The sequence below is a fragment of the Mobula hypostoma genome, chromosome 15 (assembly GCF_963921235.1).
Source record: "Mobula hypostoma chromosome 15, sMobHyp1.1, whole genome shotgun sequence".
NCBI classification, from domain to species: Eukaryota; Metazoa; Chordata; class Chondrichthyes; order Myliobatiformes; family Myliobatidae; genus Mobula; species Mobula hypostoma.
This window is the reverse complement of record NC_086111.1, coordinates 70,240,650-70,264,793: the sequence shown is the minus strand read 5'-3', so window position 1 is coordinate 70,264,793 and position 24,144 is coordinate 70,240,650. Positions and strand designations below refer to the sequence as shown.

The following is a 24,144-nucleotide window of genomic DNA, read 5'->3' as shown; positions in this document are numbered from 1 at the left end:
TTGAAAGTGAGTCTATTGGTTGTGGGAACATTTCAATAATGGGGCAATTGAAGTTCATGATTATGAAGACACGTAGTCCTCTTTTATTGTCATTTAGTAATGCATGCATTAAGAAATGATACATTATTTCCTCTGGTGTGATATCACAAAACACAGGACAGACCAAGACTGAAAAAACAGACAAAACCACAGAATTATAACATATAGTTACAAACAGTGTAACAATACCATAACTTGATGAAGAAGTCCATGAGCACAGTAAAGTTCAAAGTTTCTCAAATGTCCCACATCTCACGCAGACGGGAGAAGGAAGAAAAACTCTCCTTGCCATGCCGACCACGGTCTGACTCTGAGTCATCCGAAAACTTCGAGCTCTGATCAGCTCTCCGACACAGAGTACTGAGCGCCATCTCTGTCCGAACAATTCGACCTCCTTCTCGGTCACCAAAAGCAGGCAAGGCCGGGGATTTTGAGGCCTACGCTCCGAAAGTTCCCGACCACACAGTAACAACAGCAGCGAACGGGCGTTTCAGAAATTTCTCCAGATGTTCCTCTGTGCTTTCACGTCCATCTCCATCAAATCAGAATTGTCCATGGCCCCTATTTAACAGATACAATATCATTTTTCACCGGAGAGCTGCGCACACGCAGGCGCGCCGCCATGTTCTCCTCCCGCCATCAACATTCTCAACAGAGAAGTTGAGTGAAGTTCTCCCCTCTGGTTCAAGAACCTGGTGGTTGAGGGGTAATAACTGTTTCTGGACCTGGTAGTGTGGGTCCTGTATCTTTCTCCTGATGGCAGCAATGGGCAGAGAGCATGACCTGAGTGGTGGGGGTCCCTGATGATGGATGCTGTTTTCCCACGACAGCCTTTCATGTAGATGTACTCAGTGATTTGGCAGGATGCTGCTTGGATGAGAGGGCATGAGCTGTAAGCAGAAGTTGGGCAAAGTTGCGTTGTTTTCTCTGGAGTACAGGAGGTTGAGGGGAAACCAGATAGGAGCTTATAAGATTGTGAAAGGTTCAGATAGAGGAGACAGCTTTTTAGCCCAGGGTCAAAATGTCTAATACTAGAGGGTATGCATGTAAAGTGAGAGGGGGTAAGTTTAAAGGTTTTTTTTTGAAAAATGGGGTGCGGTCAGGGGTGACAGTGGAGGCAAGTTACTGTCGAGAGCATTCTGACTGGTTGCATCACTGCCTGTATTGAAGCGGCAAAGCACAGGATTGGGAAAAAGCCGCAGAGGGTTCCAAACTCGGCCAGCTCCGCCATGGGCACCTGCGTACCCACCATCGCAGCCAACTTCAAAACTTCAGCCATGCCTCAAGAAGGTGGCATCCATCATTAAGGATCTTCAGCATCCTGGACTTGCCCTCTTCTCATCACTGCCATCATGGAGGAGGTACAGGAGCCTGAAGACGCACTCCTGATGTTTCAGGAACAGCTTCTTCCCCTCCGCCACCAGATTTACTGAATGGACAATGAACCCATGAACACTAGCTCAATTATTGCATTATTTATTTTTTCATATTTCTTATTGTATTGCATTCAATGGTGGTTGTCTGTCCTGTCTGACCACCAGATTAGGCCATTCAGCCCATCAAGTCTGTTCTGCTGACGATGTTAGGAGACCTGTGTGAGAGAGGTTTTTAAAGTAGAAAAGCCATTGCACTGGGGTGGTTCCACTCTCTTGATCTCAGAAGTCTGGGTCCAGTGGTACAAATAAGTTTCACGAACTGGGGTCTTCCTTGGTTGCAGTAGATGACCGTGATGCCTTCTGTGCCTTGTCATGTCCTTTGCTGTCCATGGAGAGTTGCAGTACCATCTTCCTAGCGATTGGATCTCACTGTAGATCTCACCTGCCCAGCCCGCCAGAGCTGACTTTGCGTGCTGGGACAGGTATGTCTCTTATCTCATCAGTTTATAAGGCCACTGTCGATTGCAAACAGCTACTTGGAGCCACGGGTGAGAGCTGAGTATCCAATGGGGACCAAAGTTGAGTGAGCTGCGCTGGAACGGACATTAAGAGCCCCTTCAGCAGAGGTGCTACCCCTTTCACGACATACATCAGCGATAATCATGATTCTGATAGAGACAACTAACAGACCCTTAGGCAGCATATATCAGGGGTTTGCAGTGCTCCTGGCATTGACCAAACAACATCTGGTGATAGACCTGAGGAGAGCTAAGGTACCGGTGACCCCTGTTTCCATCCAGGGGGTCAGTGTGGACATGGTGGAGGATTGCAAATACCTGGGGATACGAATTGACAATAAATTGGACTGGTCAAAGAACACTGAGGCTGTCTACAAGAAGGGTCAGAGCCGTCTCTATTTCCTGAGGAGACTGAGGTCCTTTAGCATCTGCCAGATGATGCTGAGGATGTTCTACGAGTCTGTGGTGGCCAGTGCGATCATGTTTGCTGTTGTGTGCTGGGGCAGCAGGCTGAGGGTAGCAGACACCAACAGAACCAACAAACTCATTCGTAAGGCCAGTGATGTTGTGGGGATGGAACTGGACTCTCTGACGGTGGTGTCTGAAAAGAGGATGCTGTCTAACTTGCATGCCATCTTGGTCAATGTCTCCCATCCACTACATAATGTACTGGGTGGGCACAGGAGTACATTCAGCCAGAGACTCATTCCACCGAGATGCAACACAGAGCGTCATAGGAAGTCATTCCTGCCTGTGGCCATCAAACTTTACAACTCCTCCCTTGGAAGGTCAGACACCCTGAGCCAATAGGCTGGTCCTGGACTTATTTCATAATTTACATATTACTATTTAATTATTTATGGTTCTATTACTATTTATTATTTATGGAGCAACTGTAACGAAAACCAATTTCCCCCGGGATTAATAAAGTATGACTATGACTATAAATGACCAGAGAGACACTTATAAAAGCTCTCCGCATTGGGGCAGCACAGTGGCTTAGTAACTAGCACAATACCTTACAATGCCTGTTACCCGCGGTTCATTTTCCACCCCTGTCTTTAAGGAGTTTGGCCTGTCCCCTAAAACCCTCACTAATTTTTATAGATGCATTGTAGAAAGCATTCTTCTAGGGTGCATCACAACCTGGTATGGAAGTTGTCCTGTCCAAGACCGAAAGAAGCTGCAGAAAATCGTGAACACAGCGTAGCACATCACACAAACCAATCTTCCGTCCTTGGACTCACTTTACACCACACGCTGTCGGAGCAGTGCTGCCAGGATAATCAAGGACACGACCCACCCAGTCAACACACTTTTCATCCCTCTTCCCTCTGGGGGAAGGCTCAGGAGCTTGAAGACTCGTACGGCCAGATTTGGGAACAGCTTCTTTCCATCTGTGATAAGACTGCTGAACGGATCCTAACCTCGTATCCGGACCTGCCTCTCGGTTTTTTCGCACTACCTTACTTCCCATTTTTCTATTTTCTATTTATGATTTATAATTTAAATTTTTAATATTTACTAATTTTAACTATTTTTAATATTTAATATTTGTAATCCAGGGAGTGTGAAGCGCAGAATCAAATATCGCTGTGATGATTGTACGTTCTAGTACCAATTGTTTGGTGACAATAAAGTATAAAGTAAAGTTTGTACGTTCTCCCTCTGACCACGTGGGTTTGTGGGTGCTCTGCTTTCGTCCAGTTGGTAGGTTAATTGGTCATTGTAAATTGTCCCATGATTAGGTTAGGGTTAATTGGGAGGTGCGGCTCAAACGCTACGATGGTTTATTCCACGGTGTATCTCAATAAACAGACAAATACATTTCCCCGAGTTGTAAGGAATGTTTGAACAGGTCTGGACTTTATTCCCTGGAGCGTAGGAGATTGAGGGGAAATCGAAAGAGGTAAATTATGAGGGGTACAGATAGGGTAAATTCAGGCTCTTTCTACTGAGGTTGGGTGAGACTGGAACTAGAGGCCATGGGTTAAGGGTGAAAGGTGAAATGTTTGTGGGAAACATGAGGGCGAACTCCATCACTCAGAGGGTGGTGCGTGTGTGGAATAAGCTGTCAGCGGAAGTGGATATGGTTCAATTTCAACATTTGAGAGAAGTTTGGATGGGAGGGGTACGGAGGGCGATGGTTAAGGTGATGGTGGATGGGACTAGGCAGAATAGTGGTTCAGCGTGGTCTGTATAGACCGAAGGCTGTAGTTCTCTGACTCTCAAAATATTTGTAGTAAATGCAGTCTAGTGTCTCCAGCACTGCGGGCATGACGTATAGTCACACATCTTGTTCTCCTCCCTAGCTTGGCAGAGTTTATTGGCAAACTTCAGCCACCAACATAATCTCTGCCTTAATTACAGTAATGGGTCAGTAAAGAGAAGGTTGGAGGGGAGGGTTTTCCAGTTGAGCGCTTGTCTCTTTTACCTCCTCCGCAGCCTGCTGGGGATGGTGTCTGTGGCAAAATTTATATGAATCCAGAATCAGGTTTATAATCGCTGACGTATGACATGAAATTTGTTGTTTTGTGGCAGCAGTACAGTGTGATACATAAAAATACACTATAAATTACAGTAACAAATATGTATTAAAAAAATAAAGACAAAGACAGCAAAAATAGTGAGGTAGTGTTCACGGGTTCATTGTCCGCACAGAAATCCGATGGCAGAGGGGGAAGAAGCTGTTCCAAAATCTGAATGTGTGCCTTCAGGCTCCTGTACCTCCTCCCTGATGGTAGCAATGAGAAGAGGGCATGTCCTGGGTGGTGGGGGTCCTTAATGATAGATGCTGCCCTTTTGATGCATCGCCTTTTGAAGATGTCCACGATGCTAGTGCCCACGACGGAGCTGGCTGAGTTTTGCAGCCCTGTAAATTTCACGCATGGCAAACCAGCTTTAATCCCCAGAATGCAGCCGGTTTCTTCTGCAAAGCACAGAGTAATGCCAGGTTTAAAAAGACCCAAGAGGAAGATTTCTTGGCCGCTGTGTGATGGTCCATCATGTTGTGTAAGCACTGACTGAGCAGAGCATTCTACTTGCAATATATCATAGTTTAAATCCATCATTATCCTTTCAGTCCTAATTAGGAAAAGCATTTTGTCATAATAACATGCAAACTATCTCCTTCAGCAACAGTCTTGCAGAAAGAGCCATTATAAATGATTTTACCCTCGGCCAGCGATGCTGGTGTGGAACCCTGTATCTCTTGGCTGCTAGCTGGTGTGCGTGTGCGTGTCTCTGTGTGTGCGTGTGTGTGTGTGTGTGTGTGTAAGTAACCTGGCACTTGGGCACGTGTGGCTCACTTGTCTGTGTGACAGCACTAGGAGGGTTCTGCAGTGTCTTAGCTGCCGTCTTTTGGGTGACTTGACCGTGTCCGTGTGGATTTCCCCTGGGTGTCTTGATTTCCTCCCACATTCCGAAGGTGTGTGGGTTAAGGTTAATAAGTTGTGGGCATGCTACCCCCCCCCAGCACTTCCTCAAATCGTGTTAGTCATTAATGCAAATGGCGTATATTGCTGTGTTTTGATGTACACCTGCCAAAGCCATTCTTTGAAGATTTAAAAAAATTTTTTAAAATTTAAAGGAGATGTGCAAAGCTAGTTTTTTCACACAGGATTGAGTGCCTGGAGTGTGTTGCCAGGGGTGGTGGAGGCAAGGATGATAGAGGTGTTTAAGAGTCTCTTAGATCGACACCTGGGCGTGTAGAGAATGTAGGAGTATGGGCATTGCGTAGGCAGAATAGCTTAGTATAGTTAAGGCATAGCACGGTACAGGCCCTTCCCTTTAGAGTTATAGAGCACTGCAGCACAGAAACAGGCTCCAGTGTTGAACACCTAATGGGGTTTTTTTTCCTCATTTTTTTTTGCTTAGTAGGGGTTTTTTTTCTTTTTTTTTGGTCACCAAAATTTTTTCAATCTTTGAAACAATGTTTTTTTTTCTTGAGACATTGTAAGTACTCCTGTTAATTTTGGATAATAATAATAAAAAGATTTGAAAAGAAAGAAAGAAGCAGGCCTTTCAGTCCATCTAGTACGTGCTAAACTGTTGTTCTGCCTAGTCCCATCGACATGCAGCTGCATCCCGCCCATCCATGTGCCTATCCAAACTTCTATTATATACACGAACTTTTCCAAACTTAAATGTTGCAAATGAACTTCCACTGGCAGCTTGTTCCACACTCGGCATTACCCCCTGAGTGAAGAAGTCTCTCCTCCCCCCTAGGTTTCCTTTTACCTTTCACCCTAAACCCATGACCTCCAGTTGTAGTCTCACCCAACCTCAGTGGACCCTACCTATACCCCTCATAATTTGTGTACCTTTATCAAATCTCCTCTCATTCTCTGAAGCTCCAGGAGGTAAAGTCCTAATCTCTTCAACCTTTCCCTAACACTCAGGTCCTCAAGTCCTGGAAACACTCTTTTAAATCTCCTGGGTATTTTTTTCAATCTTATTAATATCTGTCCTGTAGGTAGATGTCCAGTACGGCACACCATTTGGCCCATGAGGTTGTGTTGGCCAATATCTGCACGTGCTGAGCAAAGGTAGGCTGGGAACGTGAGGTCAGGGACCACCTCTTGCTATTCAGAAATTCCCGTGTAGCTTTACCTTGTTACCTGCTACTCCCTCTACTGAATCAAAACTAGCAAAGTCCTGGATGCCTTAATAACAAACCAATTTAAATATTGTCACATATGCTGGGGTGTAGTCCAACCTTAGTTTTGCATGCCATATGGCTCATTTCAGTACGTCAGTACACTGACATGGTGAAAGGGAAAAAACAGCAGCACAGGGTGGCGTGGTAGTGTAGTGGTTAGCACAACGCTTTACAGCACCTGAGGCCAGGAGTTCAGTTCCAGCCACTGCCTGTAAGGAGTTTGTACGTTCTCCCCAAGACCACGTAGGTTTCCTCCGGGTGCTCTGGTTTCCTCCCACAGTCCAAAGATGTCCTGGTTGATAGGTTAATTGGTCATTGTAAATTGTCCCGTGATTAGGTTCGGATTAAATTGGGGGATTGCAGAACAATGTGCTCAGAGGTCCTGTTCCATGCTGTTACTCAATAAATAAAAAAAAAAGAAATAAATAAAGTCTGAAATCACGAGAAAATGCAGGCAAGACCATATGAGGTAGATTGTGGGACCATCTTATTGCAGGAGGGGACTGCCGAGTGAATGCAGTGCATCTGACGCCACGTCCAATGATACCAACAAGCTGGACTCGGACTGCTGAGGTCGAGAGACTGGGACTGCCCCAGTGCAACGGTTTTTCCACTTTAAAAACTCTCCCACACAGGTTTCCTGTCATCGTCAGACACGATGAACACCCACTGATGCTGTGTGTCTGTGATGCTGCTGCCTGTAATGTTTTCATCACCCCTGTGCACATGTGGATTCATGTTCATGATGAACTCTTCAATAGACTTATAACAGCGAGGTGGAAGCTGACCTTGAGCTTGGAAGTTCTTGCTTCAGGCTTCTGTATCATCGCCCCGATGGGAAAAGGGGGGGGAAGAGGGTATGTCTGGGGCGCGACTGTGTCCGTGAAAGTAATTTTACAAGATATGGTTGGATTTCGGCAGAATCTTCTCAAGCCCAGGACATGCTGAAGATCTTCACAACCAAAATATTTTAAATTATCCATTCGGACATGTGGACAGCTGAAAGGCCTCGATCAGGGGTTCCCAACCTGGAGTCCAAGGACACTTTGGTTTATGGTATTGATCCAAGGCATAAAAAAGTTGGGAACCCCTTGTCTAGATAGAGTGGATGTGTAGAGGATATTTCCAGTAGTGGGTCTTGGACCAGAAAGCACAAACTCATGATAGAGGGACATCCCTTTAATGATCAGGAGGATAAATTTCTTTAGCCAGAGGGTGTTGGATCTGTGGAATTCATTGCCACATACAGCTGTGGAGGTCAAGCCACTAGGTACAGGCGGCCCTCCTTATCCACGAGGGATTGGTTCTGAGACCCCCCCGCGGATACCCAAAAACACGGATGCTCAAGTCCCTTATTTAACCTGGCTCAGTGCGGATGGACTTTAGGACCCAGGGCACCACAGGGCCTGCCGCCCTCCGTGTTTCTGTTCCGTTGAGTTATAATACCCAGTACAATGTAAATGCTAAGTAAATAGTTGTTATACTGTATTGTTTAGGGAATCATGACAAGAAAAAAAAGTCTGTACATGTTCAGTACAGACACAACCATCGTAGCTCTTCTGGGAACGCTGATACCGGCTCAGCATCAGCCGACGCCGATTCTCCCTTGACCTTTAAGTTCTTGAGGCTGTAGCGCTTTACACTGCCAACCAGCCATCCCTAGCACTAACACTTCCACAAATTTCAGCTTCTTTCTGCTTTATTGTACGCTCGATTCATTCTTACCGACCTTATGGCTCACTTAAGAATGCGACATGCCACTTTTCAAAAGATCTAATATTTCTAATTTTTCGGAGAAATATAGCACTTTATGCTCCCTCTTAGCCTTTGAGGAATTGCTTTGACCACGTAATTGCTTCTTAGGAGCCATTTTTTTCACAGAAGCAAAGTAGCGAACAAACCAGACGCGAGGCGAACAATGCTCGAACGACGAGTGCTGGAGAGAGAACTTCCAGGTTTTCCCGACTCGCTGTTGGTTGAATTCACGCATGCGGAACTCGCGGATAAGGAGGGCCGACTGTATATCTAAAGCGGATGTTGATAGGTTCTTGATTAGTAAAGGCATCATGTGTTATGGGACAAAGGCAAGAGAACAGGGTTAAGAGGAGTAGTAAATCAACCATGGTGGAATTGTAGAGGAGACTTGATGTGCTGAATGGCCTAATTCTGCTCCTGTGGTTTATGATGAGTGCCAGAGTTTATTGAATTTCAGTTCTACACAACCATGTGGATGTGCCTAGAGTCACACATGCAATAAATTCAAGATGATTTATTGTCATTCTTACGTACACAAATGTAAAGAAGAACAAAATGATTGTTACTCTGGATCCAATGCAGCATAAAAAAACTATAAATATATAAAAGCAATCCCTTTAAACAAATGTATGCATAAGTGTTGACTGTGCTCATGTATATTGTACACAAGATTAGCTTATATACATTTTATGTACATAAAGTGACGCATGTGGCCAAGCGGTTAAGGCATTCGACTAGCGATCTGAAGGTTGTGAGTTCGAGCCCCAGCCGAGGGAACGTGTTGTGTCCTTGAGCAAGGCACTTAATCACACATTGCTCTGCGACGACACTGGTGCCAAGCTGTATGGGTCCTAATGCCCTTCCCTTGGACAACATCGGTGTCGTGGAGAGGGGAGACTTGCAGCATGGGCAACTGCTGGTCTTCCATACAACCTTGCCCAGGCCTGCGCCCTGGAGAGTGAAGACTTTCCAGGCGCAGATCCGTGGTCTCGCAAGACTAACGGATGCCTATAAAAAAAGTGACGCTAGGGCAGGAGAGTGTGAAAATAAGGTGACTGATAGGAAATGATAAAGTAGCTGATATAGATGTAGGGGTTGTGGTGGGGTGGAGGTGTTGACCAGCCTGATGGCTTGGGGAACGTAATTTTCGGGCCGAGAACGTTCCCAAGGAAGGGTCTCGGCCCGAAACATCGACTGTTCGTTCATTTCCATAGATGCTGCTTGACCTGCTGAGTTCCTCCAGCATTTTGGGTGTGTGTGTGTGTGTGTTCCTTTGAATTTCCAGCATCCACAGACTTTCTCGTGTTTGTTTTTGAGTCTGGTGGTCCTGATGTGGATGCTACGTTGCCTCCTCCCTGATGGGAGTGGGACAGACAGTCCATCAGCAGGGTGGGTGAACTGAATCAAATTGACTTTATTTTTACATCCTTCACATACACGAGGAGTAAAAATCCTTACATCTCTGTCTAAATGTGCAATATACAATCACAGTATTAGATCTTGTGACCATCGGGGTCTCTCAGTCTCTCTGTGATGTCGAACTTCTCATAGACCAATTCAGCTGTTGGATGTGCATCGAACCGGCTGCCGATGAGTGTTCAGTTATTCCTTCTCTCCTGTCTGTGTGAAATTTCTGCTCTGTCCAAGATTACTCACAGTTGGTGTGCTTTGTTGTGGAGAAGTATAAGCCTCTTTGCCTGAGGTGGTCCATGGGACCAGGTAAGATGGGTTGTCAGGGAGAGGACAAGGACAGAATCCCGGGGATTTAATGTTAGTGGGGTTCACTGGGGAAGTGTCTGTCAACCTTTGAAATGATGGAGACCTGGTTCAGGATTAGAGGGGTGTGTTTACCTACTGACATCAGGGTTTGTGGAGCAAAGATCACAGATTACGGATGTAGGTCTGGAGCTTCGGGGAATGAGGGGATCAGGTTTACCAAATTATGAGGGGTATAGATAGGGTACATGCAAGCAAGCTACTTCCACTGGGGTTGAGTGAGGCCAGAACCAGAGGTCACAGGTTAAGAGTGAAAGGTGAAATGTTTAAGGGGAACATGAGCAGGAACGTTTTCACTCTGAGGGTGGTGTGAGTGTGGAACAAGCTGCCGACAGATGTGGTGGATGTGGGTTTGATTTCAACGTCAAAGAGAAGTTTGGATGAATACATGGATGGGAGGGGAATGGACGGCACTGTTCTGGGTGCAGGTTCATGGGACGATGAGGAATATTAGTTCAGCATGGACTAGATGGGCCAAAGGGCCTGTTTCTATGCTGTCGTGCTCTATGACTCTCTATGACAGTAATTTATAATAAATAGACAGTCAACGTAACATAGAAATACTCTCAAATCAGCGTGAGTTAATCAAGTATCCTTCATGATACTGCTGGTCTTTTTCCGGCACCTTTCTGTATATGCTGTATCTGTCCCGCTGTTGAGTGGTTCTCTAGTACAAAACGAAGGATTCTTGACCTCACAATCTACTGAGTCACCCTTGTGCATCTTGTTTGCCCACACAGCACTCTCTCTGTAGCTGGTACACTTTATTCTGCATTCTGTAATTGTTTCCATTTGTCCTACCTTGACTCACTGTAATGTAATGATGACAGGGTGACATGTGAAACAAAGTTTTTCGCTGACACTGAACTAATTTACCTTCCCCCTCCCCCTCGCCAGAGGGCAGGCAGTGCCTTGTCTCACATCTCAGTGAAGAGTTGTCTTTGTTTTGTTTCCAACCCCGATAAACCAATTCAATAAACATGTTTACAGATTCTGTTGTACTCTGCCCCGCACACCATTCCTTGTGCAATTGTTCAGATTTATCTTTTAGAGATGGTGAGATTACGTGGCGCGAAGTGAGGCTGGTCCCTTTGGTATGCACGGATCAACGCAAACGCCCGTTAGCCTCCAACTGAGCGGGCATATCCTCTTTGTACTGGCCCAACTGTGTATACTCTCCAGTTCCATAGGCGTGGAGAATTAGAACACAGTTGGTTTCCGGTGGGAAGCTTTATTGGGAGTCTGCCGAATTCACCAAGAAAGGAAGGAAGGAAACTATTATGAAGAATGATCTTTCTCAGGAAATTGCCTTATTTTCACTTTTGTTCCGAGCTGCCTGAATCGATGTGGAGAGGTTTGAAAGGCTCTGGGAAACCACAGAGGAATGGCACTGTATCCTCAAGTGTCCTTAATGATCGATGCTGCCTTTTAGGGGGGCATTTTCCCCCTAGTATTTACACTTGCCACCCAGAACCTGCCCTCTTTTCATGACTACCATTTGGTACAGGAGCCTGAAATCCCACAGTCCACATTTTAGGAACGGCTCCTTCCCCTCTGCTATCAGCTTTCTGAACAAACATTGAACCCATGAACTCTGTCTCATTACTTTTGCTCTCTTTTCGCACTACTTGTTTAATTAATCTTATATATTTGTATGTGTGTGTATTTACTTACAACATATTTTTATACAATATTTACAGCTTTATAGTGTTTTACGTACTGCTGCCGCAAAACGACAAATTTCACGACATTCAAGTATGTCAGTGATAATTAATCTGATTTTTAATTTCAAGAGGAGGTGCTTAAAGTGTATAAATATGGATAAATCAAGGTGCATTGTGGGATATTGTGGGAGGCCAGGGACGAACTGATATATTCGTATGATCATCGGCCACTGTTGAAGTACTGGAAGGCTGGAGGGTGTGTCTCTGCATGAGCAAGCCAGGGCACTCCAGGCCGGTGAGCCTGGCAGCATTACTGGAAGGGATGCTGAAAGACGGGATCTACCTGCATTGAAAAGGCGATGACTGATTACAGATAGTTGGTATGTCAGTGACAATAAACCTGATTCTGATTCTAAATGGCTGTTTCATAAGACCTGAGTGGAAGCTTTTTTTCAGTTTGTCTTCTGTGTGAGGTGGTACAGAGGGTCTCAGAGCTGCTATTTGATAGGCAGAGTCCTGGCCCTCTTGTGCACCCTGTGGATGTTGGTTTATTACTGGAGATGTCTGAGTTTATTCAGTTTGGGACTCACACCACGGTGTTGATATGCACTTACAGACCAGTCTGGGTGGGAACAGCAGGGTCCTTCCCTTCCAGGGTGAACTAGTTTTCTGCCGATCTGGACTACCATGTTTGGTGCCCTGTGATTTGTTTCCCTGGGTTTCGCTGGCCAGGCAGCGGGATGGAGACACAGACACACTCACTCAACAGGGGTGAGGGGCGTGTGGGTAGGGGAGCCCAGAGACGTTCCAAAAAACAACAATATCTCTGTTTCTCTCTCTGCACACACGCAGCCTGTCTGCCGAGCGTGTCCTGCAGCTGCTGGCTTCTCTCCTTCAATGCTGTGTTTAGTTGTAGAGATCTTAAAAATTTGGGGAATCAGTTTACGCCTGAGCAACTTTGCAGAAGTTTGAGTAAAAATATTTGACTGTTTCGGGGGATGTTTTAATCGGCAGATAGTTTTATCAATTTGTGGGGCTCCCAGGGAGAGATGTGGAGTTATACAAGTCTTCACAGTTGTACAGAAGGGGTACAAGTGTGAAGATTCACACAACTCCACGTCTCTGCCTGGGGGCCCCACAAATTGTTAAATCTCTCTGTCGTGTCTCCCTCCCTTTACCTCTTCACCTCCACCCCATCTCAGTGTCTGTCACCTCCTCTCTCCCTCTGTCCCTCCCATTTTGGGATTTGCCCAGACATGTCCCATCTGCTGCTCACTCTCTCTGCTATCTTCTTTTAAAAATAGATCGAGTGGACAGCCAGAGACTTTTTCCCAGGGCAGAAATGAAATAAACAAACAAACAAATAAATAAGCAGTAAGTATCAAGGACAATGAGATACAGAGGGCCTCACAGCTGCTGTTTTATAGGCAGGGAAGTCCAGACTGGCTTCTGTACTCTGAGCTACTGACAGGTAGCTTTTCAATGTGGGCATTGGTTTATCACATGGTTGAGGGGTAATCACTATTCCTGAACCTGGTGATGTGGGTCCTGAGGCTTCTATATTTCCTTCCTGATGGCAGCAGTAAGAAAAGAACATGACCTGGATGGTGAGGGTCCCTGATGATGGATGCCTTCCTCCTGCAACAGCTAGGGTTGCCAACTGTCCCGTATTAGCCAGGACATCCCGTATATTGGGCTAAATTGGTTTGTCCCATACGGGACCGCCCTTGTCCTGTATTTCCCCCGCTAAGGTAGAGCATTCCTATGAAACCATTCGTAAGCTGAAATGGCGTAAAGCACAGAAGCAATTACCATTAATTTATGTGGGAAAAATTTTTGAGTGTTCCCAGACCCAAAAAATAACCTACCAAGTCATACCAAATAACACATAAAACCTAAAATAACACTAACCTAAAGCAGGAATGATATGATAAATATACAGCTTATATAAAGTAGAAATAATGTATGTACAATGTAGTTTCACTCAGACAGAATCGGGAAGATTAAGCCAAAACCGATTTGTAGAAAAATATCGGCACGTACACGCATGCGCACATCACATATGTGCACGTCACGCATGCACACACAGATGCCCGTGCAAGACTTCGTGGTCATGGTAGTCTTTTCGGGGTAAACACAAGTGTCCCGTATTTGACTGCTACTCTTGTCCCTTATTTAGGAGTGAGAAAGTTGGCAATCCTAGCAACGGCGCTCTGTGTAGATAAGACCATAAAACCATAAGACAAAGGAGCAGAAGTAGGCCATTCGGCCCATCGAGTCTGCTCCGCCATTTTATCATGAGCTGATCCATTTTATCCTATTTAGTCCCACTGCCCCGCCTTTTTACCCTAACCTTTAATGCCCTGGCTACTCAGATACCTATCAATCTCTGCCTTAAATACGCCCGATGACTTGGCCTCCACTGCTGCCCGTGGCAACAAATTCCATAGATTCACCACCCTCTGACTAAAAAAATTTCTTCGCATTTCTGTTCTGAAAGGGCGCCCTTCAATCCTGAAGTCATGCCTTCTCGTACTAGACTCCCCCATCATGGGAAACAACTTTGCCACATCCACTCTGTCCATGCCTTTTAACATTCGAAATGTTTCTATGAGGTTTCCCCTCATTCTTCTAAACTCCAAGGAATACAGTCCAAGAGCGGACAAACGGTCCTCATATGTTAACCCTCTCATTCCCGGAATCATTCTCGTGAATCTTCTCTGTACCCTCTCCGACGTCAGCACACCCTTTCTTAAATAAGGACACCAAAACTGCCCACAGTACTCCAAGTGAGGTCTCACCAGCGCCTTATAGAGCCTCAACATCACATCCCTGCTCCTATACTTTATTCCTCTAGAAATGAATGCCAAAATTGCATTCGCCTTCTTCACTACTGACTCAACCTGGAGGTTAACTTTAAGGGAATCCTGTACGAGGACTCCCAAGTGCTCAAAATGGTGGACATTGTTTTACCTGTGAGGGACGGTGCCTAAGTAGGCACATGGATGATAGAAAAGCAGAGGACTTTGTCGGAGGGAAGGGTAGGATCAGGGAATCTGAACCTTTAAGCCATGAACCCCTACCATTAATGGAGGGGTCCGCAGATCACAGGTTGGGAACCCCTGGGTTAGATTGATCTTCGGATAGGCTAAAATGTCAGCACAACGTTGTAGGCCAAAGGACCTCTAGTGTACTCTAGTGTCCTGTAGTGTACTGTAGTGTACTCTAGTGTACTCTAGTGTACTGTAGTGTACTCTAGGCTCCTGACAGGTGCCCAGAAGGGGGACCATATTACTTCTATCCTGGCCTCCCTCCACTGGCTACCAGTACGGTTTAGAATTGATCTTAAGGTTCTCCTGTTGGTTTATAAAGCCCTAAATGGGCTGCCCCCCCTCCTATATCACAGACCTTCTAACCCCTTATTCTACTTCCAGGTCCCTCAGGTCGGCTGACTTGGGGCTCTTGGCTGTCCCGTGATCTAAACTTAAGTTCAGGGGTGACCGTGCCTTTGCTGTTGTAGCCCCCAGACTGTGGAACAGCATTCTCCTCCCTATCAGATCTGCCCTCTCCATCAACTCTTTTAAGTCCAGGCTCAAAACTTACCTTTATTCACGAGCGTTTGAATCTTCCTGATGTGGCTGATTTTTGGCTTGTGCTTAGGCCCTTGTGTTATTTATTTTGTGCCTATAAACTTGTGCCTTGTTGTTTATATCTGTGCTTCTTATATTTGTGATTTTAGCTACCTGTTATGGTTTGTACAGCACTTTGGTCAACATGGGTTGCTTTTAAATGTGCTTTATAAATAAATTTGACTTAACTTCTATGTTCTAAGATCTTTGTGTCTTTGTGGTTTCCAAAGAATACACAGCATTACTGCCTGCTTCTGTGTGCTAGCGATATCTCGCTGGGTAGACAGCAGACAAAAATGTTCTTGTGCCTAGAGACAACTTTGTTTTGCTCGGATGTTAAACCTGAGACAGTGCTGAGTTATTTTTCTTGAAATAAATGTCTTTTATTTCAATTCAGTAGGATAACTTTGAAAGAGGTATACAAAGTTGAGGGGTATATATAGGGTAAATGCAAGCAGGCTTTTTCCACTGAGGGTATGGGGAACTAGATCTAGAGGTCATAGGTTAAGGGTGAAAGGTGAAACATTTAACGGGACCCTGAGAGGGATCTCCTTCACTCAGAGGGTGGTGCCAGCAGAAGTGGTCGATTTCAACGTATGAGAGATGTTTGCATAGGTACACGGTTGGAAGGGGTATGGAGGGCTTTGGTCCAGGTGCGGGTCAATCGGACTCGGCAGACCAGCGGTTCAGCATGGACTCGATGGGCTGAAGGGCCTGTTTGTGTGCGGAGTCCTGTTTGCAATGTGGTGTGAGGAAAGCCTGTCTGTGTTAGCAGAATGTACTGAGTGGTTGCATATTTGTGTGGGTGGCCAGTGAGATTTTCTGCTGAGATACCAAGTGGCTGTTGAAGTTGTTTCAGATTCCCTGGGATGATCAGAAGTTGCGTTATTCTCTCCGTATCCATGACAACACTGGGCCGACACCGGCAGCAGATATGGGTTAACTGGCCATTTATCTCGCTCCTGTCAGCCGTGACAGAGTCAGGAGTATTCTCACTTCTCTGGAAGGTCACGGGCTTGACTCCAACACCAGAGATTCCACCACACAATCTCCCTGAGCCTTTTCTCGTGAGACGACGTTCCCCTCCAGTGGATAGAAGAAGAAAACCAGGGAGAGTGCGGGATGGTGTGGTTTTGCAGGAGGACACGCTCTGGTTTAATACTCGTCTTTCAACAAACGGTTTTATTTTGTCAGTGTCTCGTTGCTTTTTGAATGTTGCTCCATCCGGCTTTTGATTGCTGTGGTTCAGGTTCAGATTCAGTATTTATCACGTACATTGAAGCTTACAGTAACAGGCCACACAGCCCATGGGCAGCCCCCGAGCGTCTCCGGTGAAAACAGAGCATTTCCACGATGCTTGGCAAAACAACGCCAAAACGTGCCCCCTTCCTCCCATTCCCCCCCCCCCGTGTTACAACAAAGCCTTTGAAAGCTGCCAAACACTGTATAAATGATAGAAGATAAGGACAGGCCCTTCTGCCCACCATGCTTTTCCTGGGCATGACGCCAATTTAAATGGAAACTCTAAATCCTGGGGTAGAAATGTCAAGTAGTTGATGTGCTAACATTGGCGAGAGCTCAAAGGAGGCTGACAAAAATTATTACGGAATTAAAAGGCTTATCATGTGAAGAGCGTTTGATGGCCCTGGGTCTGAACTCACTGGAGTTCAGAAGAATGAGGGCTGATCTCATTGAAACCAATCAAATGTTGAAAGGCCTCAGTAGAGTGGATGTGGAGAGGATGTTCCCTGTGGTTGGGGTGGGGTGTGGGGGCTCTAAGACCAGAGGACGCAGCCTCAGAACAGAGGGGTGTCCTTTTAGAATGGAGAAGAGAAATTTTTTTAGCTGGAGAGTGGTGATTTTCTGGAGTTCATTGTTGTAGGTGGCTGTGGAGGCCAAGTTATTGCATGGCATATATTTAAGGCAGAGGATGATAGATTCTTGATTTGTCAGAGCAACATGGAGTACGGGGAGAAGGCAGGAGATTGGGCCTGAGAGGGAAGATGGATCAGCCATGATGGAATGGTAGAACAGACTCGATGGGCCAAATGGCCTAATTCTGCTCCTACATCTTATAGTCTTATTAAGGAGAGGGCGGTAGATTTGAAGGGAATGTCCAAGTTATGTTTTTTCAAAGTATCAAAGTAAATTTATTACCAAAGTACATATATATCACCATATACAACCCTGAGATTCATTTTCCTGCAGGCAGACTTGGCAAATCTATAGAATAGTAACTATAGCAGGATCAATGAAAGATCACCAGAGTGCAGAAGAGAACAAACTGTGCAAATACAAATATAAATAAATAGCAATAAATAGAGTCTATGAGATTGAGTCCTTAAAGTGAGATCATTGGTTGTGGGAACATCTCAATGGATGGGCAAGTGAATGTAGTCATCCTTTTGTTCAAGAGCCTGATGGTTGAGGGGCAGTAACTGTTCTTGAACTTGGTAGTGTGAGTCCTGAGTCTCCTGTACCTTCTACCTGATGGCAGCAGCGAGAAGAGAGCATGACCCGGGTGTTGAGGATCTCTGGAAGCTTCTTTCCTATGACGGTGTTTCATGTAACTGTGCTGAGCGGTTGGGAGGGCTTTACCCATGATGTACTGGGCCAAACTCATGGTGCAGGGTGCCTGGAACACAGTGTTGGGGGTTGTCATGGTTGTGGAAGCAGAGAGGATAGTGGCATTTAAGAGGCTGTTTGGTAGCCACACGAATGCGCAAGGAATGGATGGATATGGATCATGTGTAGGAAGAAGCGGTTGAGTTTAATTTGGCCTCATGGTTGATACAGACATTCTGGGCTTGTGCTGTGATAATACTCCATTGGAGTGTCAGGTAAGGTATTAGTGTTTGAGGGTCCGCTGAGGGACCGGAATCCACCTCAGTGTGACCTGGGGTTAAAGGTGCTGAGCTAGGAGGCCATATAAGTTCTCCCTCCATGGGCCAATTCTTGGTCTGTGTCACCCAGCCTTGGCTGCTAGGCCACGTCCCCAGTTCAGACGGGGGAGGTTGGAGACTGAGAGGTGGTCTTTAGAGGCTGTCAACACCACTGCCAAATGTTTCAACCCTGGAGCGTGTCCGAGGTCATGCTTTGACCTTCCTCCTAACGTGGCGAGGCTGTGAATTGTCCTAGGGCGTGAGGCAGAATCTGTTTAATCTCCACATACCCTTCGGTGTCACCTTCAAGCCTTGTAGAGCCCTGCGTTGTGTGTTTGGGAGCAGGAAGGAACTGATACGATAAGTGGTTGCAGGTTCGCACCTGTGTCATTCGTTCCATGCTGTTGTCCAAGCGGCTCCCGAGTTCTTCATTATAACCAGTAATTGAATGTGATCCTTGCCAAGCATGGGAAGGTCTTGGAAGGTCTGAAATATTCCACCTTTGTTAATTATTCATTTGGAAATACAGCACAGTAACAGGCCCTTCAGCCCAACCAACGAGCTCATGCTGTCCAATTAGATTATTAGGTTAGATAATGAGGACACGCAGTCCTCTTTTATTATCATTTAGTAATGCATACATTAGGAAATGATACAATGTTCCCCTGGTGTGATATCACAGAAACACAAGACAGACCAACACTGAAAAACTGACAAAAACCACGTAATTATAACATATAGTTACAACAGTGCAAGCAATACCGTAACTTGATGAAGAACAGGCCATGGGTACGGTAAAAAAAAGTTCAAAGTCTCTCGAAAGTCACATCATCTCACGCAGTCAGTAGAAGGAAGAAAACTCTCCCTGCTATGAGTTTCCAGCGCTGCAAACTTGCCGATGCAGCATCCTGGAAGCACCCGACTACAGTCCGACCCTGAGTCGTCCAAAAACTTCAAGCCTCCGACCAGCCCTCCGACACCGAACACCGAGCACCTTGACCCCAACCCCAGTCGCCAGCAGCAGGCAAAGCCGAGGATTTGGGGCCTTTCCCTCTGGAGATTCTGGATCGCACAGTAGCAGTGGCAGCGAACCGGGCATTTCAGAAGTTTCTCCAGATGTTCCTCTGTGCTTCTCACGTCTGTCTCCATCAAATCAGGATTGTGCACGGCCCCTATTTAACAAATATGATATCATTTCACTGGAGAGGCTACGCGCACTGCGTCACGCTGCCATCTTCTCCTCCCGCCAATGTGACCTATAGACCTAGTAAACTGTACGACCTTGGGCTGAGGGAGGAAACCCTTGCCATCATGGAGAGAACTTACAAACTCCTTAGCAGCAGAAGTTGAACCCGGATTGCTGGTGCTGTGAAACGTTATGCTAATCACTACTCTGTGATTTAAAAACGGAAGTGGCAATGCATTCCTATAGCAACCTTTACATCTCTCCTGGGACTTCTCGTAGAACTTGTCCATTCATAGGGGCATCGTGGCATGGAAACAGGCCCTTTGCCCCAACTCATCCTTGCTGATCAAGGTGCTGAGCTAAGATCATCCCCTCTATACCACAGCTTCCCAACCTTTTTTATGTCATGGACCAATACCATTAAGCAAGGGGTCCATGAGCCCAGGTTGGGAGCCCCTGCTCTAAACCTTTCCTATCCATGTACTAAACCAATAGTCCTTTAAATGTGGCTTTAATGGATCAGACTCAACTACCTTCCCTGGCAGCTCGCTTCAAATACCCACCACATGGGGAAAAAGTTGCCCCTCGGCTCCCTTTTTAAACCTTTCCTCAGCCACATTCAACCTACGTCCTCTAGTTTTTGAATCTCCTTTCTCTGCCGAAAACAAAAGACTGTGTGCATTCACCTATCCACACCCCTTCATGATTTTATTCCCTCATAAAAGGTCACTTCACAGTTACCTGCATTCCACTAAACAAAGTCACGGTCTGCCCAACCTCTCACTGTAACTCAGGCCCTTGAGACCTGGTAACATTCTCAGATTAAAAAATTACAACAATCGATGAAATACTGTGGAAATATCGTTACTGTTGTAATGGAGGAAACATTTAACTTTATGTGATCTTTATTGTGTGTGTGTATCCTCTGTCCTGGGAGAAGCAATTCTGTTTTCCCTCCCTCTCAGTGCTCTCCCTTTAACCCTTTCCAAAGGTGTTCCTGTCACCCCATGTTTGCAACAACAGTGAAACTTTCAAATCATTCTATTTCAAGATTCAGAGTACATTTATTGCCAGTGTACCACCTTGAGATTCATCTCCCCACAGACAGCCATGAAACAAAGAACTGCGTGCAACCCATTCAAAGACAAACATCAGCCTCCTCCACACACACAAAAAAACAAATCATGCAAACGGCAAACATAGAATGTAAAACACAAAATCGAAGGAGTCCAGGCCGATTCAGTTCAACTTAATTCTAGTTTAACCTAGCACTGTGTTGTTTTGTTATCTTCAGAGCCAGGACTCTGGCAACTTCCTGGGACAGTGTCGAGGGAGAGGGAGACCATTCAAACCCAGGGACCTTCCTCTGGGATGAATTTCCAAACTGACTATAATAAATTCCATTTCTTAATGCAAGTCACATTAGAATCAGAGTCCGGTTTACTATCGGTGACGTGTCGTGAAGTTTGTTATTTTGCAGCAGCAGGACAGTTCAATACGGTTGTGATGACCTCGCTACCAACTGAAGCCAGGTTTCAGAGGTTGAGAGAGTGGACCTGTCCCAGTACAATGGCTTTTCCACTTTTAAAAACTCTGCCACACAGGTTTTTAATGTCCTGAAGAATGGTCTCGGCTTCAAATGTTGATTGTTTATTCATTTCCATAGATGCTTCCTGACTTGCTGAATTCCTCCAGCATTTTGTGTGTTGCAATCAATCACAGTGCAATATAAACACAAAAAAATGAAGTTACAATAAGAAAATAAATTAAGGGAATCCTGGTTATTTTCATGGTTAGTTTTGCTCTTTAGGAGTTGTCCCAAATAACCATAGGCCAATTAACTGGCATCCATGTACATGAAAAAAATAAACGAATGGGAAAGCAAGATGGTGAGCTGGAGTTCGTGGATCTTTCAGAAATCTGGTGGCGGAGGGAAGAAGCTGTTTCTAAAACACTGAGTTTGTGTCATTAGGCTTCTGTACCTCCACCCTGATGGTGGTAAGGAGAAGAGGGCATATCCTGCCATCTTCCTGAGGCACTGCCTATTGAAAATGTCCTTGATGGTGGGGCTATCTGTCTGATATCCACCGTGTTGTCACCTTGTGCAATCTTTAGATAAAGTTGTAATTTATCGGACGCAATCCTTAACAATAGATGCAGTTAATGTTTATCTTGTGTCCTGTAGCCAGTTGCTTTTTTGTGGTGTGACTTTTATTGTGGCTTATAATATTTGATTTGCAAACTGTTAAACCAGTCAGCTCCACCAGTTTCAATGCTGTCATCTATCTAGTTCCCTCACCAATCCTGCCATGGACAATTTTAACTGGGAAATACTTGGACCTTTCAGGAGGTTTCCCAACTTACTGCACAGCGGGAGTCCCTTTACCACGGGGGATGGCTATGTTCAAAATGGTTGCCCTCCACCTATGGAGGAGGACAGTAAGGTCAACCGAGTGAATGAATCAGGGTTTGATCCTGATCTCTGATGCTGTCTGAGTGGAATTTGCATGTTCTTTCTGTGCGTGTTTCCACTGGGCAGTCTGATTTCCATCCTAAAGACGTGCAGATTGGTAGGTAGATTGGCTGTGTGAGCTTGTCCTTAGCTTGTGGGTGAGCTATCAGTCCTTTACCTTCTAACTTTACCTTTTCTATCGATACATATATCAATAAAAGGGTGGCGGGGTGGAGATGCGTCACTACCAAAGGAGGTGTTTCCTCCAGGCCCTTGAACAAAAAGGGATAACTACACTTATCTGTTGAGATGTTCCCACAACCAATGATCTCACTTTGAGGACTTTATCTTATTATCTCATGTTCTCGTTATTTATTGCTATTTATTTAGGTTTTCATTTGTGCGGTTTGTTGTCTTCTGCACTCTGGTTGATCTTCCATTGATCCTGTTATAATCACTGTTCTGCAGATTTGTGGGGAATGCCTGCAGGAAAATGAACCTCAGGGTTGAATGTGGGGACATGTATGTACCCTGATAATAAAATTTAGTTTGAACTTTGAACATCCCGGTTGTTAGGTGAATTGGTCATTGTAAGTTGTCCCGTGATTAGGTTAGGATTAAATCAGGGCATGACTGGGTGGCATTGCTCGAAGGGCCAGAAAGGTCTACTCTGCTCTGTATGTCAATAAATAAATAGAAATTGCTATTGTTATCCATTGTTCTACCTCAATGCACTGTGTAATGATTTGATCACTATGAACAGTATGTAAGGCAAGCTTCTCACTGATCTCGATACATGTGATAATAATACACCAATTCCGCTGACGGCAGTGATTATCCTTTTTAAAAAGTACTTCACGGGACATCACAACAGGTGCTATAGAGAGTCTATTTCTATCGGTGTCTATCTCACAGTCTGATACACAATGCTAAGAGACAGGGGCAGCATAAAATATAGCCTGGTGATAGTGTTAACTTGTTCTAAGTATAGTTGAGTGCCTGTTGTGTCCTCAGATGGGTTTTAACCTATAATTTTGTTTTAAAAGAGCAGCTTAAGGAGGCTGATGTACACAAACAGACCCAATGGTGGCCCATTAGTTTCTTGCAAGACTGCTAGATCACAGAGAGAGGCAGGGACTCAGTGTCATGATATTGGTGGAAGCTGCAGATGCTGAGTTCACTTCCCTGCTCTCATCTGTGGTTTCAAGAGTCCTGCTGTTCTGTTAGAGCTCATCCTGACTGATCTGTTTTCTCAAAGAGTGTCGATCAGTCGATCCACCCCCTTCTGCTCGATCTGGTGTGGGGGAAGAGAATGCCCGTGTGGGACGAATCCTTGGTTAGATGGGCAGTGGGCGTGTGGACGGAGTCAATGGAGGGGAGACTGAGTAGCTTGAAGGACTGGGCTTTGATTGTCCATTCAGCAGATTAGAAGCTGTCCTTGAACAACACAAAACGTTGGAGGAACTTGGCAGGCCAGGCAGCATCTATGGAGAAGAGTCCAGTCAACGTTTCGGGCTGAGACCCTTCATCAGGACTCCGGCCCGAAACACCAACTGTACTCTTCTCCATAGATGCTGCCTGGCCTGCTGAGTTCCTCCAGCAGTTTGCGTGCGTTACTCGGATTTCCAGCATCTGCAGATTTTCTCTTGTTTGTGATTGGCCTAAACCATTGAGTGTGTGTCTTCAGGCTCCTGTCCCTCCTCCCTCACGGTTGTCCTGTGTCAGGGGGTCCTCAGTGATGGATGCTGTGGTCTTGAGACGTCACCCTTTGCAGATGTCCATGAGGGAGCTGGCCGAGTTCTCTGTCCTCTGCAGCCTCTTGCAGTCCTGTGCATTGGAGCCTCCGAATCAGATGGTGAGGAATCACTCCCCCGCCCCCCCCGTTAACAACCCTCGCCAACGTCCAAACGAACCGTGGCTTTGCCGCGATCAGCTGGGCCGCCCGACATTGAGATTTGCCCTTTGCTGATCTCGCCGCTGTGCGGAACCTCACCGGGGCGGCCAAACTGGTAGTTGCTCTTCAGTCTTGTCTCCCAGCATCTCGCTGTTTGGACGGAGGTGCACACGACATCGATTGGAGGGCTGCCTCAGTGCTATTTATTAAAAATTAACCAGCCTGTGAATATTGTAAGTGATATTAGATTGTTGTCAGCAGAATAGAGCAATCTAATCGCGGGATTCCAATGGCAAATGAATCGCAGCTTTGT

At 45.7% G+C, this 24,144-nt stretch overlaps 1 protein-coding gene across 4 annotated transcripts in view; it reads left to right on the top strand.

Annotated features, from left to right (window-relative positions):
- The window catches only part of LOC134356953 (plexin-A1-like), a 462,148-nt gene that overhangs the window by 12,921 nt on the left and 425,083 nt on the right, over positions 1–24,144 (top strand). Inside the window, exon 1 of one of the 4 annotated variants that reach the window (XM_063068231.1) lies at positions 11,798–12,168. The exons of the other annotated variants lie outside the window; for them this stretch is intronic. The gene's annotated coding sequence lies outside the window, so the exon portion shown is untranslated. Of the gene's footprint in view, positions 1–11,797; positions 12,169–24,144 lie in introns of those variants that run through there. 4 annotated transcript variants of the gene reach the window in all.